Here is a 25,757-nt window from a genome sequence, read left to right on the forward strand (position 1 = left end):
GAGATCTCCACTCCAACTTGGGTTTCTGATTGTATGTATGAGATCTACAAATTGTCTGTGCATCTGCTGTTCCAGCTTCATGAGAAGCAATTGTATCTGATTAGTCTCCTTCATAACAAAGTTTACATGCAAGCATTCCGCTGAATCAGAGGAGTAGGTCTGTAGTGGTTGTTTGATGCCGTAGCCGGCCAGGCCCGCTTCAGGAAGGAGTGCTATATCGAGTTCCTACTCATCAAGAGTACTCAAAAGGTCAATCTCTAAGATCTCTGCAATCGGTGACCAGCCCTGCAGTATTTATTTTGGTATAAGTCTCAGTGGGGAAAAAAGTATAATATGACTATATGCAGGAGCTATTAGAAAACCTGTCTGTTCTCAAAGAAGGCTAGCTGTGCCCCCAGGCAGGTAAGGTTTTATTTTACAGGTACATTTATATATATTTCAACTAGGTAGTAAGTAAATAGTTAATAACTATTTACTAACTAGTCTACCTAGTTAAAATAAATACAAACTTACCTGTGAAATAAAAATAAAACCTAAGATAGCTACAATATAACTATTAGTTTTTTTACAGGTAAGTATGTATTTAGTATTAAATAGGAATTATTTAGTTAATAATTGTAAGGTTTATTTAGATTTATTTTAATTATATTTAAGTTAGGGGGGGGTTAGGGTTAGACTTATGCTTAGGGTTACGTTAGGGTTAGGTTTAGGGGTTAATATATTTATGTAGTGATGTGGAAGGCCAGAGGTTTAGGGGTTAATAGTTTAATTTAGTATATTTCATTGTGGGGGGCTTGTGGTTTATTGGTTAATTGGTTTATTATAGCGGCGGTGTGGGCGGATGGCAGATTAGCGGTTAATAATTAAGTAGTTTGCGATGCTGGAGGGCAGCGGTTTAGGGGTTAATAGGTTTATTATGGTGGCAACGATGTCGGGGAGCGACGGAATAGGGGTTAATAATTTTATTTAGTAGCGGCGATGTCCGGAGCATCAGGTTAAGTGTTAATAATTTTATTTTAGTGGCAGCGATGCGGGAGGGTCTCAGTTTAGGGGTTAATAGGTAGTTTATGGGTGTTAGTGTACTTTTAACACTTTAGTTATGAGTTTTATGCTACAGCTTTGTAACGTAAAACTCATAACTACTGACTTTAGATGGCGGTACGGATCTTGTCAGTATAGAGTGTACTGCTCACTTTTTGGCCTTCCAGGCAAACTCATATTGCTATCTTTATTTGAAAAAGCAGGAATAAAAACTTTGGAGCTGGCCCATTTTAGGTTGAGAACCTGAGTTGCGCTTGCTGATTGGATGGCTAAATGCAGGCACCAATCAGCAGCCCTATCCAGGGTACTGAACAAAAAATAGGCCAGCACCAAAGCTTTCATTCTGGCCTGTTCAAATAAAGATAGCAAGAGAACGAAGAAAAATTGATAATAGGAGTAAATTAGAAAGTTCAGAAATTCTTAAAATTCAGCTTAAAATTCAATGCTCTATCCGATTTTACCGACTAATTGGCTAAAATTCTAGCCAAAAATAAACTAATTTTCACAGCTGCATTCATTACTTTTGGGAAATAAGAACCTGGCCACCAGGAGGAGACAAAGACACCCCAGCCAAAGGCTTAAATACTCCTCCCACTTCTCTTATCCCCCAGTCATTCTTTGCCTTTCGTCCCAGGAGGTTGGCAGAGAAGTGTCAGACGTTTGTTTTCATCTCTTATGGATGGTAGTACTCTTCGACATGGGACGGGAGTTTTAAGTAATCCTGTCAGTCTCTCAGTGAGGGCTTGGATGAAAGCTAGAGTCCGGAGATGCAGGAAGAGTCTTTCTGGGAAACCATCCCGACTAATTTTAACAACTCCACAAGCAATCGGCGTTGTCGAACTTTGCTTCGCTGCCTGCTTTCTTCTCTCAAGCCCATGGCGGAGGCGAGGCCACTATCCGTCACACTTGAAGGGCCGTGTTCCTGTTCCACGGCGTAGATTCCGATAAGATTGTTTCATTTTACTTCATGATTGTACTGTAACTCATTTGTTCCTGCAAACTCACATAAAAAATACAGGGTCTCAGTGGGACTCCTTTACTATCTTGGAATTAAGGGTTAATATCTCCTGAGGGTTATTATTGAACAGGGGGGTTTAATCATGTTTGTTATGTGATTCAATCTGCTTATGTGTAGTGTTAACTGGGCTTGTGGCTTTGGAACATAACGGCCTTTCGAAGTGACGCAACCTTACGGTCGAGCACACTTTTTTTGGACTGTACGGTTCACCTTGTGACCGGGCGTGTTTACGTTCTGGTCTCTCATTTCTTCTGTTAAGTGTGATCAGTCCACGGGTCATCATTACTTCTGGGATATTACTCCTCCCCAACAGGAAGTGCAAGAGGATTCACCCAGCAGAGCTGCATATAGCTCCTCCCCTCTACGTCACTCCCAGTCATTCTCTTGCACCCAACGACTAGATAGGATGTGTGAGAGGACTATGGTGATTATACTTAGTTTTATATCTTCAATCAAAAGTTTGTTATTTTAAAATAGCACCGGAGTGTGTTATTACCTCTCTGGCAGAGTTTGAAGAAGAATCTACCAGAGTTTTGCTATGATTTTAGCCGGAGTAGTTAAGATCATATTGCTGTTCTCGGCCATCTGAGGAGTGAGGTAAACTTCAGATCAGGGGACAGCGGGCAGATGAATCTGCATAGAGGTATGTAGCAGTTTTTATTTTCTGACAATGGAATTGATGAGAAAATCCTGCCATACCGATATAATGTCATGTATGTATACTTTACACTTCAGTATTCTGGGGAATGGTACTTCACTAGAATTACACTGTAAGAAATACATAAAGCTGTTTAATAACTAGAGATTATGTTTAACGTTTTTGCTGGAATGTAAAATCGTTTTCATTTGCTGAGGTACTGTGTGAATAAATGTTTGGGCACTATTTTTCCACTTGGCAGTTGCTTAATCTGTTTTTCTGACAGTTTCTGTTCTCCCTCACTGCTGTGTGTGAGGGGGAGGGGCCGTTTTTTGGCGCTTTTTCTATGCATCAAATATTTCAGTCAGCAACTCATTGTATTCCCTGCATGATCCGGTTCATCTCTACAGAGCTCAGGGGTCTTCAAACTTATTTTGAGGGAGGTAATTTCTCTCAGCAGAGCTGTGAGAATTATAGTTTGACTGAGATAAAAAACGTTTATTCTGTAATTTGTTTCTTGCTTTCAGAATTTGTTATCTTTGCTAATGGGATTAAACCTTTGCTAAAGTTGTGTTGTTTACAAGGATTGAGGCTATAACTGTTTCAATTTATTAATTTTCAACTGTCATAGATCTTCTGTGCTTCTTAAAGGCACAGTACATTTTAATATTATTCTAATTGAATTGTATTTCCAAGTTGCAAGTTTATTTGCTAGTGTGTTAAACATGTCTGATTCAGAGGATGATACCTGTGTCATTTGTTGCAATGCCAAAGTGGAGCCCAATAGAAATTTATGTACTAACTGTATTGATGCTACTTTAAATAAAAGTCAATCTGTACAAATTGAACAAATTTCACCAAACAACGAGGGGAGAGTTATGCCGACTAACTCGCCTCACGTGTCAGTACCTACATCTCCCACTCAGAGGGAGGTGCGTGATATTGTAGCGCCGAGTACATCTGGGCGGCCATTACAAATCACATTACAGGATATGGCTACTGTTATGACTGAGGTTTTGGCTAAATTACCAGAACTAAGAGGTAAGCGTGATCACTCTGGGGTGAGAACAGAGTGCGCTGATAATATTAGGGCCATGTCAGACACTGCGTCACAGGTGGCAGAACATGAGGACGGAGAACTTCATTCTGTGGGTGACGGTTCTGATCCAAACAGACTGGATTCAGATATTTCAAATTTTAAATTTAAACTGGAAAACCTCCGTGTATTACTAGGGGAGGTGTTAGCGGCTCTGAATGATTGTAACACAGTTGCAATACCAGAGAAAATGTGTAGGTTGGATAAATATTTTGCGGTACCGACGAGTACTGAGGTTTTTCCTATACCTAAGAGACTTACTGAAATTGTTACTAAGGAGTGGGATAGACCCGGTGTGCCGTTCTCACCCCCTCCGATATTTAGAAAAATGTTTCCAATAGACGCCACCACAAGGGACTTATGGCAAACGGTCCCTAAGGTGGAGGGAGCAGTTTCTACCTTAGCTAAGCGTACCACTATCCCTTTTTTCAGATCCAATGGATAAAAAGTTAGAGGGTTACCTTAAGAAAATGTTTGTTCAACAAGGTTTTATATTGCAACCCCTTGCATGCATTGCGCCGATCACGGCTGCAGCGGCATTCTGGATTGAGTCTCTGGAAGAGAACATTGGTTCAGCTACTCTGGACGACATTACGGACAGGCTTAGAGTCCTTAAACTAGCTAATTCATTCATTTCGGAGGCCGTAGTACATCTTACTAAACTTACGGCGAAGAATTCAGGATTCGCCATTCAGGCACGCAGGGCGCTGTGGCTAAAATCCTGGTCTGCTGATGTTACTTCTAAGTCTAAATTGCTTAATATACCTTTCAAAGGGCAGACCTTATTCGGGCCCGGGTTGAAAGAGATTATCGCTGACATTACAGGAGGTAAAGGCCATGCCCTGCCTCAGGACAAAGCCAAAGCCAAGACTAGACAGTCTAATTTTCGTTCCTTTCGTAATTTCAAAGCAGGAGCAGCATCAACTCCTCTGCACCAAAACAGGAAGGAGCTGTTGCTCGCTACAGACAAGGCTGGAAACCTAACCAGTCCTGGAACAAGGGCAAGCAGACTAGGAAACCTGCTGCTGCCCCTAAAACAGCATGAATTGAGGGCCCCCGATCCGGGATCGGATCTAGTGGGGGGCAGACTTTCTCTCTTCGCCCAGGCTTGGGCAAGAGATGTTCAGGATCCCTGGGCGCTAGAGATAATATCTCAGGGATACCTTCTGGACTTCAAATACTCTCCTCCAAGAGAGAGATTTCATCTGTCAAGATTGTCAACAATCCAGACAAAGAAAGAGGCGTTTCTACGCTGCGTACAAGAGCTCTTGTTAATGGGAGTAATCCATCCAGTTCCACGATCGGAACAGGGACAGGGGTTTTACTCAAATCTGTTTGTGGTTCCCAAAAAAGAGGGAACTTTCAGACCAATCCTGGACTTAAAGATCCTAAACAAATTCCTAAGAGTTCCATCGTTCAAGATGGAGACTATTCGGACAATTTTACCTATGATCCAAGAGGGTCAATACATGACCACTGTAGATTTAAAAGATGCTTACCTTCACATACCGATTCACAAAGATCATTATCGGTACCTAAGGTTTGCCTTCCTAGACAGGCATTACCAGTTTGTGGCTCTTCCATTCGGATTGGCTACAGCTCCAAGAATCTTCACAAAGGTTCTGGGTGCTCTTCTGGCGGTACTAAGACCGCGGGGAATCTCGGTAGCTCCATACCTAGACGACATTCTGATACAAGCCTCAAGCTTTCAAACTGCCAAGTCTCATACAGAGTTAGTGCTGGCATTTCTAAGGTCACATGGATGGAAGGTGAACGAAAAGAAAAGTTCACTCGTTCCACTCACAAGAGTTCCCTTCCTGGGGACTCTTATAGATTCTGTAGAAATGAAGATTTACCTGACAGAGGACAGGCTAACAAGACTTCAAAGTGCTTGCCACACCCTTCATTCCATTCAACACCCGTCAGTGGCTCAATGCATGGAGGTAATCGGCTTAATGGTAGCGGCAATGGACATAGTACCCTTTGCACGCTTACACCTCAGACCACTGCAACTGTGCATGCTAAGTCAGTGGAATGGGGATTACTCAGACTTATCCCCTTCTCTGAATCTGGATCAAGAGACCAGAAATTCTCTTCTATGGTGGCTTTCTCGGCCACATCTGTCCAGGGGGATGCCATTCAGCAGACCAGACTGGACAATTGTAACAACAGACGCCAGCCTTCTAGGTTGGGGTGCCGTCTGGAATTCTCTGAAGGCTCAGGGACAATGGAGTCAGGAGGAGAGTCTCCTGCCAATAAACATTCTGGAATTGAGAGCAGTTCTCAATGCCCTCCTGGCTTGGCCCCAGTTGACAACTCGGGGGTTCATCAGGTTTCAGTCGGACAACATCACGACTGTAGCTTACATCAACCATCAGGGAGGGACAAGAAGCTCCCTAGCTATGATGGAAGTATCAAAGATAATTTGCTGGGCAGAGTCTCACTCTCGCCACCTGTCAGCAATCCACATCCCGGGAGTGGAGAACTGGGAGGCGGATTTCTTAAGTCGTCAGACTTTTCATCCGGGGGAGTGGGAACTTCATCCGGAGGTCTTTGCCCAAATACTTCGACGTTGGGGCAAACCAGAGATAGATCTCATGGCGTCTCGACAGAACGCCAAGCTTCCTCGTTACGGGTCCAGATCCAGGGATCCAGGAGCAGTCCTGATAGATGCTCTGACAGCACCTTGGGACTTCAGGATGGCTTACGTGTTTCCACCCTTCCCGTTGCTTCCTCGATTGATTGCCAGAATCAAACAAGAGAGAGCATCAGTGATTCTAATAGCACCTGCGTGGCCACGCAGGACTTGGTATGCAGACCTGGTGGACATGTCATCCTGTCCACCTTGGTCTCTACCTCTGAAACAGGACCTTCTGATACAGGGTCCCTTCAAACATCAAAATCTAACTTCTCTGAAGCTGACTGCTTGGAAATTGAACACTTGATTTTATCAAGACGTGGATTTTCTGAGTCAGTTATTGATACCTTAATACAGGCTAGGAAACCTGTTACCAGAAAGATTTACCATAAGATATGGCGTAAATACCTATATTGGTGTGAATCCAAAGGTTACTCTTGGAGTAAGGTTAGGATTCCTAGGATATTGTCTTTTCTACAAGAAGATTTAGAAAAGGGTTTATCTGCTAGTTCATTAAAGGGACAGATCTCAGCTCTGTCCATTCTGTTACACAAACGTCTGTCAGAAGTTCCTGACGTCCAGGCTTTTTGTCAGGCTTTGGCCAGAATTAAGCCTGTGTTTAAAACTGTTGCTCCACCATGGAGTTTAAACCTTGTTCTTAATGTTTTACGGGGCGTTCCGTTTGAACCCCTTCATTCCATTGATATAAAGTTGTTATCTTGGAAAGTTCTATTTTTAATGGCTATTTCCTCGGCTCGAAGAGTCTCTGAATTATCAGCCTTACATTGTGATTCTCCTTATTTGATTTCTTTCATGTAATTAACAAGAGTCCATGAGCTAGTGACGTATGGGATATACATTCCTACCAGGAGGGGCAAAGTTTCCCAAACCTTAAAATGCCTATAAATACACCCCTCACCACACCCACAAATCAGTTTTACAAACTTTGCCTCCAAGGGAGGTGGTGAAGTAAGTTTGTGCTAGATTCTACGTTGAAATGCGCTCCGCAGCAAGTTGGAGCCCGGTTTTCCTCTCAGCGTGCAGTGAATGTCAGAGGGATGTGAGGAGAGTATTGCCTATTGAATGCAGTGATCTCCTTCTACGGGGTCTATTTCATAAGGTTCTCTGTTATCGGTCGTAGAGATTCATCTCTTACCTCCCTTTTCAGATCGACGATATACTCTTATATTTACCATTTCCTCTACTGATTCTCGTTTCAGTACTGGTTTGGCTTTCTACAAACATGTAGATGAGTGTCCTGGGGTAAGTAAGTCTTATTTTCTGTGACACTCTAAGCTATGGTTGGGCACTTTATTTATAAAGTTCTAAATATATGTATTCAAACATTTATTTGCCTTGACTCAGAATGTTCAACTTTCCTTATTTCCAGACAGTCAGTTTCATATTTGGGATTATGCTTTAAATTATCATATTTTTTCTTACCTCAAAAATTTGACTTTTTTCCCTGTGGGCTGTTAGGCTCGCGGGGGCTGAAAATGCTTCATTTTATTGTGTCATTCTTGGCGCGGACTTTTTTGGCGCAAAAATTCTTTTCCGTTTCCGGCGTCATACGTGTCGCCGGAAGTTGCGTCATTTTTGACGTTATTTTGCGCCAAAAATGTCGGCGTTCCGGATGTGGCGTCATTTTTGGCGCCAAAAGCATTTAGGCGCCAAATAATGTGGGCGTCTTATTTGGCGCCAAAAAATATGGGCGTCGCTTTTGTCTCCACATTATTTCAGTCTCATTTTTCATTTGCTTCTGGTTGCTAGAAGCTTGATGTTTGGCATTTTTTTTCCCATTCCTGAAACTGTCTTATAAGGAATTTGATCTATTTTGCTTTATATGTTGTTTTTTCTCTTACATATTGCAAGATGTCTCACGTTGCATCTGAGCCAGAAGATACTACAGGAAAACCACTGCCTGCTGGATCTACCAAAGCTAAGTGTATCTGCTGTAAACTTTTGGTAGCTATTCCTCCAGCTGTTGTTTGTAATAATTGTCATGACAAACTTGTTAAAGCAGATAATATTTCCTTTAGTGATGTACCATTGCCTGTTGCAGTTCCCTCAACATCTAAGGTGCAGAATGTTCCTGATAACATAAGAGATTTTGTTTCTGAATCCATAAAGAAGGCTTTGTCTGTTATTTCTCCTTCTAGTAAACGTAAAAAGTCTTTTAAATCTTCTCTCTCTACAGATGAATTTTTAAATGAACACCATCATTCTGATTCTTTGGACTCTTCTGGTTCAGAGGATTCTGTCTCAGAGATTGATGCTGATAAATCTTCATATTTATTTAAGATGGAATTTATTCGCTCTTTACTTAAAGAAGTACTAATTGCTTTAGAAATAGAGGATTCTAGTCCTCTTGATACTAATTCTATACGTTTGGATAAGGTTTTTAAAGCTCCTGCGGTTATTCCAGAAGTCTTTCCTGTTCCTAATGCTATTTCTGCAGTAATTGCTAAGGAATGGGATAAATTGGGTAATTCATTTACTCCTTCTAAACGTTTTAAGCAATTATATCCTGTTCCGCCTGACAGGTTAGAATTTTGGGACAAAATCCCTAAAGTTGATGGGGCTATTTCTACCCTTGCTAAACGTACTACCATTCCTACGTCAGATGGTACCTCGTTTAAAGATCCTTTAGATAGAAAAATTGAATCTTTTCTAAGAAAAGCTTATCTATGTTCAGGTAATCTTCTTAGACCTGCTATATCATTGGCTGATGTTGCTGCAGCTTCAACTTTTTGGTTGGAAACTCTAGCGCAACAAGTAACAAATCGTGATTCTCATGATATTATTATTCTTCTCCAGCATGCTAATAATTTCATCTGTGATGCCATTTTTGATATTATTAGAGTTGATGTTAGATTTATGTCTCTGGCTATCTTAGCCAGAAGAGCTTTATGGCTTAAGACTTGGAATGCTGATATGGCTTCTAAATCAACTCTACTTTCCATTTCTTTCCAGGGAAACAAATTATTTGGTTCTCAGTTGGATTCTATTATTTCAACTGTTACTGGTGGGAAAGGAACTTTTTTACCACAGGATAAAAAGTCTAAAGGTAAAAACAGGGCTAACAATCATTTTCGTTCCTTTCGTTTCAACAAAGAACAAAAGCCTGATCCTTCGTCCTCAGGAGCAGTTTCAGTTTGGAAACCATCTCCAGTCTGGAATAAATCCAAGCCTGCTAGAAAGGCAAAGCCTGCTTCTAAGTTCACATGAAGGTACGGCCCTCATTCCAGTTCAGCTGGTAGGGGGCAGGTTACGTTTTTTCAAAGAAATTTGGATCAATTCTGTTCACAATCTTTGGATTCAGAACATTGTTTCAGAAGGGTACAGAATTGGTTTCAAGATGAGACCTCCTGCAAAGAGATTTTTTCTTTCCCATGTCCCAGTAAATCCAGTGAAAGCTCAAGCATTTCTGAATTGTGTTTCAGATCTAGAGTTGGCTGGAGTAATTATGCCAGTTCCAGTTCCGGAACAGGGGATGGGGTTTTATTCAAATCTCTTCATTGTACCAAAGAAGGAGAATTCCTTCAGACCAGTTCTGGATCTAAAATTATTGAATCGTTATGTAAGGATACCAACGTTCAAGATGGTAACTGTAAGGACTATATTGCCTTTTGTTCAGCAAGGGAATTATATGTCCACAATAGATTTACAGGATGCATATCTGCATATTCCAATTCATCCAGATCATTATCAGTTCCTGAGATTCTCTTTTCTAGACAAGCATTACCAATTTGTGGCTCTACCGTTTGGCCTTGCTACAGCTCCAAGAATTTTCACAAAGATTCTCGGTGCCCTTCTGTCTGTAATCAGAGAACAGGGTATTGTGGTATTTCCTTATTTGGACGATATCTTGGTACTTGCTCCGTCTTTACATTTAGCAGAGTCTCATACGAATCGACTTGTGTTGTTTCTTCAAGATCATGGTTGGAGGATCAATTTACCAAAAAGTTCTTTGATTCCTCAAACAAGGGTAACCTTTCTGGGTTTCCAGATAGATTCAGTGTCCATGACTTTGTCTTTAACAGACAAGAGACGTCTAAAATTGATTACAGCCTGTCGAAACCTTCAGTCTCAATCATTCCCTTCGGTAGCCTTATGCATGGAAATTCTAGGTCTTATGACTGCTGCATCGGACGCGATCCCCTTTGCTCGTTTTCACATGCGACCTCTTCAGCTCTGTATGCTGAACCAATGGTGCAGGGATTACACGAAGATATATCAATTAATATCTTTAAAACCGATTGTTCGGCACTCTCTAACGTGGTGGACAGATCACCATCGTTTAATTCAGGGGGCTTCTTTTGTTCTTCCGACCTGGACTGTAATTTCAACAGATGCAAGTCTCACAGGTTGGGGAGCTGTGTGGGGATCTCTGACGGCACAAGGAGTTTGGGAATCTCAGGAGGTGAGATTACCGATCAATATCTTGGAACTCCGTGCAGTTTTCAGAGCTCTTCAGTTTTGGCCTCTTCTGAAGAGAGAATCGTTCATTTGTTTTCAGACAGACAATGTCACAACTGTGGCATACATCAATCATCAAGGAGGGACTCACAGTCCTCTGGCTATGAAAGAAGTATCTCGAATTTTGGTTTGGGCGGAATCCAGCTCCTGTCTAATCTCTGCAGTTCATATCCCAGGTGTAGACAATTGGGAAGCGGATTATCTCAGTCGCCAAACGTTGCATCCGGGCGAATGGTCTCTTCACCCAGAGGTATTTCTTCAGATTGTTCAATTGTGGGGGCTTCCAGAGATAGATCTGATGGCCTCTCATCTAAACAAGAAACTTCCCAGGTATCTGTCCAGATCCCGGGATCCTCAGGCGGAGGCAGTGGATGCATTATCACTTCCTTGGAAGTATCATCCTGCCTATATCTTTCCGCCTCTAGTTCTTCTTCCAAGAGTAATCTCCAAGATTCTGAGGGAATGCTCGTTTGTTCTGCTAATAGCTCCGGCATGGCCTCACAGGTTTTGGTATGCGGATCTTGTCCGGATGGCATCTTGCCAGCCATGGACTCTTCCGTTAAGACCAGACCTTCTGTCACAAGGTCCTTTTTTCCATCCGGATCTGAAATCCTTAAATTTAAAGGTATGGAGATTGAACGCTTGATTCTTGGTCATAGAGGTTTCTCTGACTCCGTGATTAATACTATGTTACAGGCTCGTAAATCTGTATCTCGAGAGATATATTATAGAGTCTGGAAGACTTATATTTCTTGGTGTCTTTCTCATCATTTTTCTTGGCATTCTTTTAGAATACCGAGAATTTTACAGTTTCTTCAGGATGGTTTAGATAAGGGTTTGTCCGCAAGTTCTTTGAAAGGACAAATCTCCGCTCTTTCTGTTCTTTTTCACAGAAAGATTGCTATTCTTCCTGATATTCATTGTTTTGTACAAGCTTTGGTTCGTATAAAACCTGTCATTAAGTCAATTTCTCCTCCTTGGAGTTTGAATTTGGTTCTGGGAGCTCTTCAAGCTCCTCCGTTTGAACCTATGCATTCATTGGACATTAAATTACTTTCTTGGAAAGTTTTGTTCCTTTTGGCCATCTCTTCTGCTAGAAGAGTTTCTGAATTATCTGCTCTTTCGTGTGAGTCTCCTTTTCTGATTTTTCATCAGGATAAGGCGGTGTTGCGAACTTCTTTTGAATTTTTACCTAAAGTTGTGAATTCCAACAACATTAGTAGAGAAATTGTGGTTCCTTCATTATGTCCTAATCCTAAGAATTCTAAGGAGAAATCATTGCATTCTTTGGATGTTGTTAGAGCTTTGAAATATTATGTTGAAGCTACGAAATCTTTCCGTAAGACTTCTAGTCTATTTGTTATCTTTTCCGGTTCTAGGAAAGGCCAGAAAGCTTCTGCCATTTCTTTGGCATCTTGGTTGAAATCTTTAATTCATCTTGCCTATGTTGAGTCGGGTAAAATTCCGCCTCAAAGAATTACAGCTCATTCTACTAGGTCAGTATCTACTTCCTGGGCGTTTAGGAATGAAGCTTCGGTTGACCAGATCTGCAAAGCAGCAACTTGGTCCTCTTTGCATACTTTTACTAAATTCTACCATTTTGATGTATTTTCTTCTTCTGAAGCAGTTTTTGGTAGAAAAGTTCTTCAGGCAGCGGTTTCAGTTTGAATCTTCTGCTTATGTTTTTTGTTAAACTTTATTTTGGGTGTGGATTATTTTCAGCAGGAATTGGCTGTCTTTATTTTATCCCTCCCTCTCTAGTGACTCTTGTGTGGAAAGATCCACATCTTGGGTAGTCATTATCCCATACGTCACTAGCTCATGGACTCTTGTTAATTACATGAAAGAAAACATAATTTATGTAAGAACTTACCTGATAAATTCATTTCTTTCATATTAACAAGAGTCCATGAGGCCCACCCTTTTTTGTGGTGGTTATGATTTTTTTGTATAAAGCACAATTATTCCAATTCCTTATTTTATATGCTTCGCACTTTTTTTCTTATCACCCCACTTCTTGGCTATTCGTTAAACTGATTTGTGGGTGTGGTGAGGGGTGTATTTATAGGCATTTTAAGGTTTGGGAAACTTTGCCCCTCCTGGTAGGAATGTATATCCCATACGTCACTAGCTCATGGACTCTTGTTAATATGAAAGAAATGAATTTATCAGGTAAGTTCTTACATAAATTATGTTTTTTCATTCGGATAAGGTAGTCCTGCGTACTAAACCTGGGTTCTTACCTAAGGTAGTTACTAACAGGAATATCAATCAAGAGATTGTTGTTCCTTCTTTATGCCCAAATCCTTCTTCAAAGAAGGAACGTCTACTGCACAACCTGGATGTAGTCCGTGCTCTAAAATTTTACTTACAGGCAACTAAGGAATTTCGACAAACGTCTTCTCTGTTTGTCATTTACTCTGGGCAGAGGAGAGGTCAAAAAGCTTCCGCTACCTCTCTTTCTTTTTGGCTTCGTAGCATAATTCGTTTAGCTTATGAGACTGCTGGACAGCAGCCTCCTGAAAGAATTACAGCTCATTCTACTAGAGCTGTGGCTTCCACTTGGGCCTTCAAGAATGAGGCCTCTGTTGAACAGATTTGCAAGGCTGCAACTTGGTCTTCGCTTCATACTTTTTCCAAATTTTACAAATTTGACACTTTTGCTTCTTCGGAGGCTTTTTTTGGGAGAAAGGTTCTTCAGACAGTGGTTCCTTCTGTATAAAGAGCCTGCCTATCCCTCCCGTCATCCGTGTACTTTTGCTTTGGTATTGGTATCCCAGAAGTAATGATGACCCGTGGACTGATCACACTTAACAGAAGAAAACATAATTTATGCTTACCTGATAAATTCCTTTCTTCTGTAGTGTGATCAGTCCACGGCCCGCCCTGTTTTTAAGGCAGGTAAATATTTTTTAATTTATACTCCAGTCACCACTTCACCCTTGGCTTTTCCTTTCTCGTTGGTCCTTGGTCGAATGACTGGGAGTGACGTAGAGGGGAGGAGCTATATGCAGCTCTGCTGGGTGAATCCTCTTGCACTTCCTGTTGGGGAGGAGTAATATCCCAGAAGTAATGATGACCCGTGGACTGATCACACTACAGAAGAAAGGAATTTATCAGGTAAGCATAAATTATGTTTTCCGCATTCCTGACTGTGTGGCGATGGAGAAATCTAGTCCACTGGTGTCTGGTTCATAGGAGGTGGTGAGTGCCCCAGCCATTGTGGGTGTCAGGTGCCGTTTAAATTGTTTTATATTTAGTCCATTTTTTGGTGTCCTTTATCCAGCTATGGAGGATGCTGATGTTGAAATTGTTCAACTTTCTGATTCAGATTCTTCATCCTGTGATGAATGCGAATTGGCCCCATTGACTGAGGTTGGTCAGTTATGTTCTTTAGGTAGTTGTACAGCGCCTTGTTCCTTGGGCTCAGGGATTCAAGGAACTGCTGAGCCAATCCGCCTCGGGGGGCCCTGTCCTCCGGGAGACGAGTTCCCTACCGCTCCCTACTACTACACATGCGGGTAACCCAGGTTATGTTTTTTCCCCCCAGAGGTTGTGGCACGTTTTTGCTTTTACATACTTTTGGCGCTTGCGCTTCTACAAGATCCAGATGTTTATTTGCTATTGTGTTCGTGCCCGATTGCCCCAGGTCTCTCGGCCACAGGAGTGCATGGCAGTTCACTGCAGTTGTAACTGTTCCTGAGTGTTGTGCCTTTCGTTACAGGCTGGCTCACCTTCGTGTTCTACTCAGACACGTTTTTAAACTGCTTGGGGACCCTATCCTTCTCGGTTATGGGACTCATCAGTCTCCTCCTTCAAATGGCTCACCTCGTTAGACATGGGGTATGAAGTAATCTCCTTTAAGTCTTGTTATGGAAATCCTTCCCAGTTGGAAGTACAGGGTTTCCGTAAGGCTGGTCCTGTGGATCTTTCTGGTCTTCTTGGGCGTTAACCCTCGGGTTGCTTGTCATTTTATTTTATCCGGTTAGAATGAATTTTATTTTTATTTTTCATACTATGTTTCCTGCGGGAACTTTCTCTGGGATCGATACTCGCTGTTTTCTTCTACGGAAGTTGTTCGGGACACGTTGGTCCCTTGTATGTCTGTTTTTCTTCCTCCCTCTCTGAGGGCGGATTTAGCAAGCCTGGCAGTTATGACCCTGGTTGCAGACTGGTCCTGCTTGGGTTCAGATCTTCTGTCTCTCGGCTTATTCAGACACGTGGCGCCTATTATACATTGCTGGTCAGGTTGGGGTTCCGAGTGCTCTTAACATTATTTATGTTTCTTGTTATTTGTTTTACAAGTTTCAGCTAAGCATTCTCTAGGACTTGCGGGTCCGTGCGGCTCTCGGGATTTTTTCAGTCCTATATAGCCGTTCTCTGGTGACTGGGTCAGTGAATTTTGCTGTGTCACTCTCTGTTTCTGATACCCTCGGAACCTAGAGTATTCCTTTCCACGTGGTGGGAAAATTAGAGGGTTTAGCGCCTCTTTTCCGCCGTTCGGGGCGGTGTTGCTTTAGGAAATTATCCTTTTTGGAATTGTTCCTTTAGTGGTTCTCTTCTTCATTGAGACCTCTTGGATTTTGTTTGTTTCTCCTTGTGGATGGGTCACCTTCGGGGGGACTTGGATTCCCTTTGGGTCAGGACTTGCAAGGGCTTCTTGCTCTTGTTATCTGGGTTATTCTGGATTTTTCCCTGAAAGGTCTGTTTTTTTATATCAGACGAGGGATTTATGTTCATGGAAGATTGTTCAATCTAAACATTGGTGGGGCCCGGTCTTCTTGTCCTGATTTTCTGGTTGTCGAAGATTTTACTCCAGTTTCCGGGGTACTTGGGCTTAGCCCTTGTTCTGGCAGTTCTGTTTAAAACTTGGCCAGATTTACTGAGCGCTCCTTGGGGCTTGTCTTGTGCCGGATGATACGGTTCCCTTGGGACAGCCAACTAACGTGACCTAATGGTGGGCTTTCCTGCCTAGCCAACGGAAGGTTTGTGGTTGCTAAGCTATCGCTTTTGCGCCTGGTATGTGTGCTAGCATGATGGTGTTTTAAGGGTTTCTTCCGTGTTCGTCAGTGACGTGGCCTTGTGTCCTCTCGGTTCTTCCTACGACTTCCTGTCATATGGGCAGGTGTTTCTCGGCGCTTTCCTTTTCAGGGGGCTCGTTGTCCTCCTTACAGAGGTGTGGTTCCCTTTTTTAGGCGCCTCTCCTGTGTTCGGGAGGTTGGAACCGATGTTTTATCTGGTTCGGGATTGCTCTGCTCTTTGAGTTGTTCCTTTCCATCTGAAGAGCTGCTGGCTCCTCATTGAGACTTAGTCAGGTGGCTTTTTGCTAGATATCCTTGGGTCTAACGCCTGCTCGATTGTCTTTAGGTTGAAGTGGCAGTGTCCATTTTTCCGCCCTTTTGGGGGCTGGTCTTGGGGTTCCTTTCAGTTCCCTTGCTTTCAGATCTGCCATTGCTTGGGCTGGTCCGGCTAGGTGTAGGATCTGAGATCTGTTGATCATCCTCAGGTCTTGGGGGTGACAGTGGATCTTTTTTTTTTTTTTTTTTTTTTTTTTTTAGATGTTTTGTGCCTTTCCCCCTTTGAGATCTGTGAGTAGGCTTGGCTGCCTGGATTGCCTGGAGAGTGTCCTCTGTCTTGGAGGTTGGGCAATCTGCTATTTTGTTTGGCCGCTTCTTCCTTACGGATAGTGTTTTCTCTGTGTCTTCCTACGGATGGCAGCGTGTTACTGGACTCAGATGTTTATTTCTGAGTTTGCTACTTGTAATTTTCGGTTTGCTCAGTCTCTGAGTTCTGACGTTTTGAGGACTTTGTCTTCAGCTGTCTATTTTGGTGCTGTTGCACAATGTTTGGGAGATGTTTCTTCTCCTTGATGATGCCTGTTTGCTCCTTGTGGGTTGGATGTCGTCTCCCCTTGTTCTAGGGCTCCATCCGGGTCTCTGTGGACTTGGCCTTCTTTTGAAGGGGGTTTTTCCTTTATGGATTTTGCTGTACCTTTTGGGTTTCCCTTTGACTTACCCTTGTTCTCTCCCTTTTGGGGATTTTGGTACTGTACTAGTAAGGGTTGTGTGGGGACCGACTGCTGGGTGACGGTTTTCCTGGAGGAGTGTTGCCTCAGTGAGTCTGCTTGTGGTCTCTAGTTAGGCTTTCTCCGGGTCAGGGTCCTTGGGGCCTTTTCCTTCTAGTTTTTTTTCCCGGCTCAGACAAAGTGGGGTTTGGTTGGGTTGTGGTTTTTTCAGGTCTGGTGCCCTCAGAATGGGCCGTCTATTGTACCCTCCTGTTTATGCATTCAGTGTCCTCTATAGCTTGGGCATTGAAGAAAAACTTAAATTATGCTTACCTGATAATTTTCTTTTCTTCAGATGGAAAGAGTCCACAGCTCCCCACCTGTATTTTTCTGTGGGGCGTCTCTTATTTTTTATCTTTTTGCACCTTTTCACCCTGCTATTTCTTCTACTGTTTCTTGTTCCTCGGCAGAATGACTGGGGGATGAGGGAAGTGGGAGGAGTATTTAAGCCTTTGGCTGGGGTGTCTTTGCCTCCTCCTGGTGGCCAGGTTCATATTTCCAAACATTAATTAATGCAGCTGTGGACTCTTTCCATCTGAAGAAAAGAAAATTATCAGGTAAGCATAATTTAAGTTTTCAGCATATATTAAAATTATTAAATATTTATTGCTCAAATTATCATTAAATACATTTATGTTAAATTATGCAATTCATTTGTGCTTTGAATAGGGGAAAATGTTATCCTTTTTAGAAAGTATTAGAACATTTTTTCTAGAGAACACGGATACTGATGTAAAAGTTCTGGTGATATGGGATAATTGATATCAATATAACCCCAATTATGGATATAAAATATCTGATGATCTGATGTTGAAAAGCCATTTGCTCTTGTTTGCATTATATTTTTTTGCATTTAAAGCTTTGAAGCTTTATATCTCCCTGCCTAATTTCATGAAGATAAGTTCAGCAGTTTTGGCGTTTATCCTTTCCTAAATTCTATTTCCCTTTACAAAAGTTTATTTTTTATTTTTGACTTGTCTTTTTAATGAAAGTTGTACATGACTGGGATTGCCATAAATGTTTTCTTCATGGAATCCTATATGTTAAAGTAAACTAGTAAAAGAAAATGAGAAATTCTTAATGTGACCATCAGTAGTTTTTTCAGTTTTATAGGTCAGCACAGACTGTATTTTTGCCTGTGTTCCTTCTCATATATAATACACACACATACAATTAGGTGATGTATTAATAGCCATACAACTTTTATCAATGGTTTCTTGTAATGGGTGTTAATTCTTTTTAGAAACATTTTAATTTGCTGCCACATTAGGATCATATGTTATGTGTGATATATTTATTTTTATGGCAGTCCCTCTCAAATTAATTAAAGTATGTACATCAGTAGGCTTATGTAATTGCCTGTTTGACAGTTTTGATGTCGGATATCGTGGAAAGGCCCCATGGGATTGAACAGGAACCCCAGTAAATGGCAATTTAATGGTTTTGCTATTATAGTAGATCTGGATTTTCTCATCCCTCAAAGTCCAGTGAAAACATTAAAAAAGTAGTTCATCCAAAAGGGTTTCTTTATTCCATTTAGCATAAATTGTCAGGCATATTTTACAGTGAAAAGCTGTTTCATTTAAGAAAGTACAATTCAGCTTTCTTTTTTTAGACCGTTGGTCACTTACCTACCGCTAGAAGTAGATCAGTCTTTTGCAAACTGGTATTTTAGAATACAATCTAGTGTGTTGTTTGATATGAAAGGCCCTAGAGCTCCCACCAATTTAAAGGGACATGAAACACAAATTTTTCTTTCATGATTTAGAAAGAGCATACAATTATAAACAACTTTCTAATTTACTTCTATTATCTATTTTGCTTCATTCTCTTGATATTTTTTGCTGAAAAGCATATCTAGATATGCTTAGTAGCTGCTGATTGGTAGCTGCACATAAATGCCTCCTGTGATTGGTTCACTGTGTGCATTGCTATTTCTTCATTAAAGTATATTTAAAGAATAAAGCAAATTAGGTAATAGAAGTAAATTGGAATGTTGTTTAAAATTATATTCTCTACCTTAATCATGAAAGAAAATGTTTGGGTATAGTGTCCCTTTAAATTCATATCTATTTCAGAGAATGCTCTGGGCCTCCCAGTTTGAAATCATCACACTAAGCGGTATATCAGACCGGTCAATCACTTGGTTGTTTGGTTAGGTACATTGCTTCCTACAATTGATAGACACATTATCAATGTTATAGGATTACTCCCCCTTTGTGTATATATGAGGTAATAAGGAACTGGAGATAGTCCTATGACTTAACAGGCCTCGTTGAATTTATATGTCACCCATCAAATCAGCGAGGCAATTTGCAGTTGGGAGACATTGCCTAAGAAAGTACTTTACATATCTGCTATTTCTTTACCTAAAGGCATATGAAACGCCATTTTTTTCTTTCATTATAGGGCATACAATTTTATACAAGTTTACAATTATTATCAAATGTTTACAATGCACTACTGGGAGCTAGTGGAACACATCAGGTGAGCCAGTGACAAGACACATTTGTGCAGCAGCTAGCTCCCAGTAATGCATTGCCACAACTGAGCCTATGTAGGTATGCTTTTCAACATAGGATGCCAAGAGAACAAAACAGATTAGATAATATATGTAAATTGTACATCACAAATCGTAGTCACAAATGTTTAAAGAGACATGAAATCCAAACATTTTCTTTCGTGTTTCAGATAGAGACTATGATATTAAACAACTTTCCAATGTACTTCTATTATCTCAATTGTTTTGTTCTATTGATATACTTTGTTGAAAAGGGTGCATTCAGCTAGTTCCCAGTAGTGCATTGCTTCTTCTTTAACAAAGGATACCAAGAGAATGAAGCAAATTAGATAATAGAAGTAAATTAGAAAGTTATTTAAAATTGTATTCTCTTTCTGAATCATTAAAGAGCATTTTTGGTTTTCATATCCCTTTTAATTTTGACTTTAAAGTCCCTTTTAGATCCCCAGCATGCTCCATGAGCAAGATGTGTCTTTCAACTCGGGACTCCAGCTGAACATCACACATGTGCTTAGTGTGAATTGTAATTGCTACCTGTATGGTTCTTGTTCCTAACTTTGGAGATGGGTTTTCTTGATGACAATTACATTTGCTACAACAGTTACAGAAATGTATATATTAAACTATTTTGTATCATGCTTGATTTGTCAAGGGGAATAAAGTAAGCTTAACTTTTCCCTTAAATTTTATTTTGTAGAAACCAGGGTGAGCATGTGAGAGGGTGAAGAATCTATACCATTTGGTTTTTGAAGGTGCTTATTAGAATACAGAATATATATCAACAAATATGTTTATTCTGTTTATACTTGTTCTTATTCAAATAAGAGCTCAGTCTGTCCATGGTATCAGTATATTTTTAAAATGTCTTCTATTACCTTATAAAAATGTTTAAAGGGGCCTATCAAAAGAAAGCAAGGATGAATCAATTTTCTGCAAAATCGATATATGGTGGATCTGATCCAGGATCGACATCTTGTTTTGGTCTTCTATGAGGTCTTCACAGGAATATAGTGTTTTTAGTGATGGAATATATATACAGTATATATATATATATATATATATATATATATGTGTGTGTGTGTTGTGTGTAATATATATATACACACACACTCTCAACGGCCACTTTATTAGGTACACCTGTTCAATTGCTTGGTAACACAAATTGCTAATCAGCCAATCACATGGCAGCAGCTCAAAGCATTTAGGCATCTAGACGTGGTGAAGACAACTTGCTGGAGTTCAAACCGAGAATCAGAATGGGAAAAGAAACGGCATTTAAGTGACTTTGAACGTGGCATGGTTGTTGGTGCCAGACGTGCTGGTCTGAGTATTTAAAAAACTGCTGATCTACTGAGATTTTCACGCACAACCATCTCTAGGGTTTACAGAGAATGGTCAGAAAAAGAGAAAATATCCAGTGAGCGGCATTTGTGTGGACAACAATGCCTTGTTGATGTCAGAGGAAAATGGTCAGACTGGTTCGAGATAATAGAAAGGCAACAGTAACTCAAATAACCACTCATTACAACCAAGGTATGCATAATACCATTTTTGAATGCACAACACGTGGAACCTTGAAGCAGATGGGCTACAGCAGCAGAAGACCACACCGGGTGCCACTCCTGTCAGCTAAGAACAGGAAACTGAGGCTACAATTCACGCAGGCTCACCAAAATTGGAAAATAGAAGATTGGAAAAACACTACCTGGTCTGATGAGCCTCGATTTCAGCAGCGACATTCAGGTGGTAGGGTCAGAATTTGGTGTAAACACCATGAAAGTATGGATCCATCTAGCCTTGTATCAACGGTTCAGGGTGGTGTGGTGGTGTAATAGTGTGGAGGATATTTTCTTGCTACACTTTGGGCCCGTTAGTACCAATTGAGCATCGTTTAAATGTCATGGCCTACCTGAGTATTGTTGCTGACCATGTCCATCCCTTTATGACTACAGTGTACCCATCTTCTGATGGCTACGTCCAGCTGGATAATGCACCATGTCACAAAGCTCAAATCATCTCAAACTGGCTTCTTGAACATGACAATGAGTTCACTGTACCCCAATGGCCTCCACAGTCACTAGAGCTCAATCCAATAGAGCACCTTTGGGATGTGATGAAACGGGAGATTCGCATCATAGCATCACGCAGTTACTGCAGATTTGTCGACTGCAGATCTATCATGTCAATATGGACCAAAATCTCTGAGGAATGTTTCCAACACCTTGTTGAATCTATGCCACAAAGGAGAGAGAGAGAGAAAATAACTCATTGTGTAGTTCATTAACAAATCTAGACAGGCCAGAAGGCTTGTTTTTCTCACAGAAAACCTCTGAATTACATTGTTTCCAATGCAGCAAAGGATTCTGGGTAAGATATGCAAATGAGGTTCACAATGACACACTTTTTTACTTCAAGTCTGCTTTTCAGCAGATTCCCTTTATGCCAAAGCATCGCTGTTCACACAGCTTATAAGCTTAGCTAAGGTTAGTGCAGTGATTCATAACCATCCCAGTATATATATTGAAAAAAATAGAACCAGCTCATTGGATATAACAAATATGCCCACGAGACAAAAGGGGGCCTGAACTAACAATATTGTCAGGTCACCTTAGTTCATGGGGTTCACAAATAATTAAATTGAAAAATATACAGATTAGCACCTAGGTGAACCAATCCAGCACTAGCTCATATAGGGGAAACAATTCAAATTGAAACCAACATACAAAAATTCATAGGAGACCCAAGAGTTCAAGCAGAAAGTGTATTTATTAAACAAATATATTTAAAAAAAACACACCAATAATGTAAGAACACACCAAAAGTGTATATGTGTATATCAAAAATATCACTATCGTGAGCAATCCTGTTGGAAGAGGGTTAAGAGGGCAAACGTAATTTAAGCAGTGTGTGGTAGGGTACCCGTAGAGATGCTTGCACAGTCAGTATATATTTGGCATATGAGACATAAGTATTGCAGTCATTGATATGCGTGTAGCATTTGCACAAAGCTAGTTTAAAGCAGGTCAGTCCTGGTTAGTATGTAAGCAGGCGTTAATACGGCAGAGCACAAACAGACAAAGTCAGAAAGGAAGGTATAGTTAATCAGACCACCTAGAGCAAGGAAGGTATAGTTAATCAGTCATCCTAGAGCAGGGGTGTCCCAAACTTTGCTCTCCAGAGGTTTTGGAACTACATTTCCCATGATGCTCAGCTAGATAAAATGCTGGCTGAGCATCATGGGAAATGTAGTTCCAAAACCTCTGGAGAGCAAAGTTTGGACACCCCTGTCCTAGAGTGATGACAGCAATAAGGGATATTACTCCTTTAGCTCACTGGACCCTTACGATCAATCCCGGGTTCTCCTAGAGCGGCCCCTCCGTTCATCCACTCACTGACTGTGTAGCGCTACACAGGCATTCCCCTTTCTTGTTTGAAGGGGGCGTGCAACTTATGGAGGAGATTTGGAGAAGCCAATAAAGGGATATAAAACCCAAATTTTTTCTTTCATGATTTAGAAAGAGCATGACATTTTAAACAACTTTCCAATGTACTTCTTTTATCTAATTTGCTTCATTCTCTTGATTTCATTTGTTGAAAAACATATCTAAATAGGCTCAGTAGCTGCTGATTGGTGGCTGCATATAGATGCCTCGTGTGATTGGCTCACCCATGTGCATTGCTATTTCTTTAACAAAGGATATCTAAAGAATGAAACAAAATAAATAATAGAGAATACAATTTTAAACAACATTCAAATTTACTTCTATCTTAATCATGAAATATTTTTTTGGGTTACATGACCCTTTAAGCTTTCAACTTTCTGATTGGGATATCCAGAGACGACCTGAGCGGTAAACCAGTAGCACTTCAACACAAACTTCCCGGCAGCTGGTGAATTTGGCTTACAGCTATAAGTGGAGGATTTGTCTTTCATGGTGATTTGTGTCAGCCCGGTGAGTGGATGAACGGAGGGGCGGCTCTAGTAGGACCCGGTATTGATCGTAAGGTTGCGGTGTGCTAAAGGAGTAATATCTTCCTATTGCTGTCATCACTCTAGGTGGACTGGTTAACTATACCTTCCTTGCTGACGTTTTTGTCTGTTTGTGCTCTGCCGTATTAACGCCTGCTTACATACTAACCAGGACTGACCTGCTGTAAACTATCGTTGTGCAAATGCTACACGCATATCAATGACTGCAATACTTATGTCTCATATGCCATATATACACTAACTGACTGTGCAAGCATCTCTATGGATACCCTACCACACACTGCTTAATTATGTTTGCCCTCTTAACCCTCTTCCAACAGGATTGCTCCAGATAGTGATATTTTTGATATACACATATACACTTTTGGTGTGTTCTTACAATATTGGAGTGTTTTTTTTTATAATATAGTTGTTTAATAAATACACTTTCTGCTTGAACTCTTGGGTCTCCTATGAATTTTTGTATGCTGGTTAAAATGTGAATTTTGCCCCTATATTATGAGCTAGTTCTGGATTGGTTCACCTAGGTGCTAATCTGTATATTTTATATATATATTCTTGTCATATTCCTTGGCGGCATGTGAATTATTTTCCCAGAAATAAATCATAAAATGAATGTTACCTTGTATAGAATCACACAGCTTTATATTTCAATCCTCTAGGTATTGACGGCAGATATAACTGGTCGGTACCATTCACTAGAGAATATTTAGTGAGGATCATAAGCAGTTCTGAAAACCAGAATTCTTTAAAGGATATAGAGAAGAATACGTTAAATCTGCATTGTTCAAATATTTATGAATATCAAGGCTATGTACAAATGTTTGCAATTATCTTTTGTGTTGATAAGCAAGATGTGTGGTTCTTTTTCCACAGAGAATCTCCTGCTGCTAATTGATGCACATGTTGACATGAAACCATAATGTTCAGAAGAAGTCATTGTGTTCATGTCATCATGTAAACCATTTGGCAGTATTTTTTTTTCCTATTTAAATAAAATTCAAATATAACTGTTTAAGTTTATGACATCTTGCTTTCATATATTGTAATGACAAGAAAAAAATATCGCACACCACTCTAGATAAAAAGCAGCTTACATGTTGCTTTAGTAGATATCCTTAAGACCATCATTGTATGTGTAATGTTTTATCATGTATGTACAAAAGTTAAAGGGACATGTAACCCACATTTTTTATTTCATCACTCAGATACAGTATACAGTTTTGAACAACTTTAAAATGTGCTTCTATTATCAAATTTGCTTCATTCACTTAGTATCCATTGTTGAAGAAGCAGCAATGCACTCCTGGGAGCTAGCAGAACACAATGGGTAAGCCAATGACAAAAGGCACATACGCGCAGCCACCAATCAGCAGCAAGCTCACGATATTGCATCGTAAACCTACCCAAAGGAACGTTTTTCAATAAAGGATACCAAGAGAATGAAGCAAATGTGATAATATAAATAAATTGGAAAGTTCTTTAAAACTGCATGCTCTGAATCGTAAAAGTTTAATTTTGACTTTAATGTCCATTTAATTCTAGTAATTAGAGGCATTACCTGCTCAATATTTCCAATAGAAGAATAATTGATGCTGTACAAATATATAGTTCACATAAGTGCAAGAGAAATGTCTTTACATAATTACTTAAACTGTGAAAGATGAAAGTAATAGCATTTTTTAATTATATACGGTCTGGGGCTACTCACGATCCTGCTTTATAGGGACACTCAAGTCAAAATTAAACTTTTATGATTCAGATAGAGCATGTAATTTTAAACAACTTTCCAGTTTACTTCCATTAACAAAATGCGCCTGGTCTTTTTATATTTACACTTTTTGAGTCACCAGCTCCTACTGCAAGAATTCACAGAATATACATATATGCATTTGTGATTGGCTGATGGCTGTCACATGATACAGGAGTAGTGGAAATAGACATAACTTTGTCCAAAAACAAATCAACTACTCATTTGAAGTTCAGACTAAGTGCTATTACATTATCTTTTTATCATGCATTTGTTTATTATACTATACTACTGTATTTAAAAGCAATGGTTATTTTGTATTAGAGGTAAGCCAATACCATTGCTGTGAGCCATAAAGTATACATTATGCTAATGCTTCCTATTTATTACGCTATGCCTCACTTTGTAGCTATGCCTTAAATGTTAGTACGGTTCAGACATGCATGAAAGTTTAGTTGTTTGCTGGATAGTCAGTTAAAAATAATAATAATTATATATATATATATATATATATATAAACAA

The 25,757-nt window shown here is 40.3% G+C and overlaps 1 protein-coding gene across 1 annotated transcript in view; it reads left to right on the top strand.

The window, feature by feature from the left end:
- Window positions 1-25,757, top strand: part of EXOC2 (exocyst complex component 2) — a 914,329-nt gene that overhangs the window by 486,434 nt on the left and 402,138 nt on the right.

The sequence above is a fragment of the Bombina bombina genome, chromosome 5 (assembly GCF_027579735.1).
Source record: "Bombina bombina isolate aBomBom1 chromosome 5, aBomBom1.pri, whole genome shotgun sequence".
NCBI lineage: Eukaryota > Metazoa > Chordata > Amphibia > Anura > Bombinatoridae > Bombina > Bombina bombina.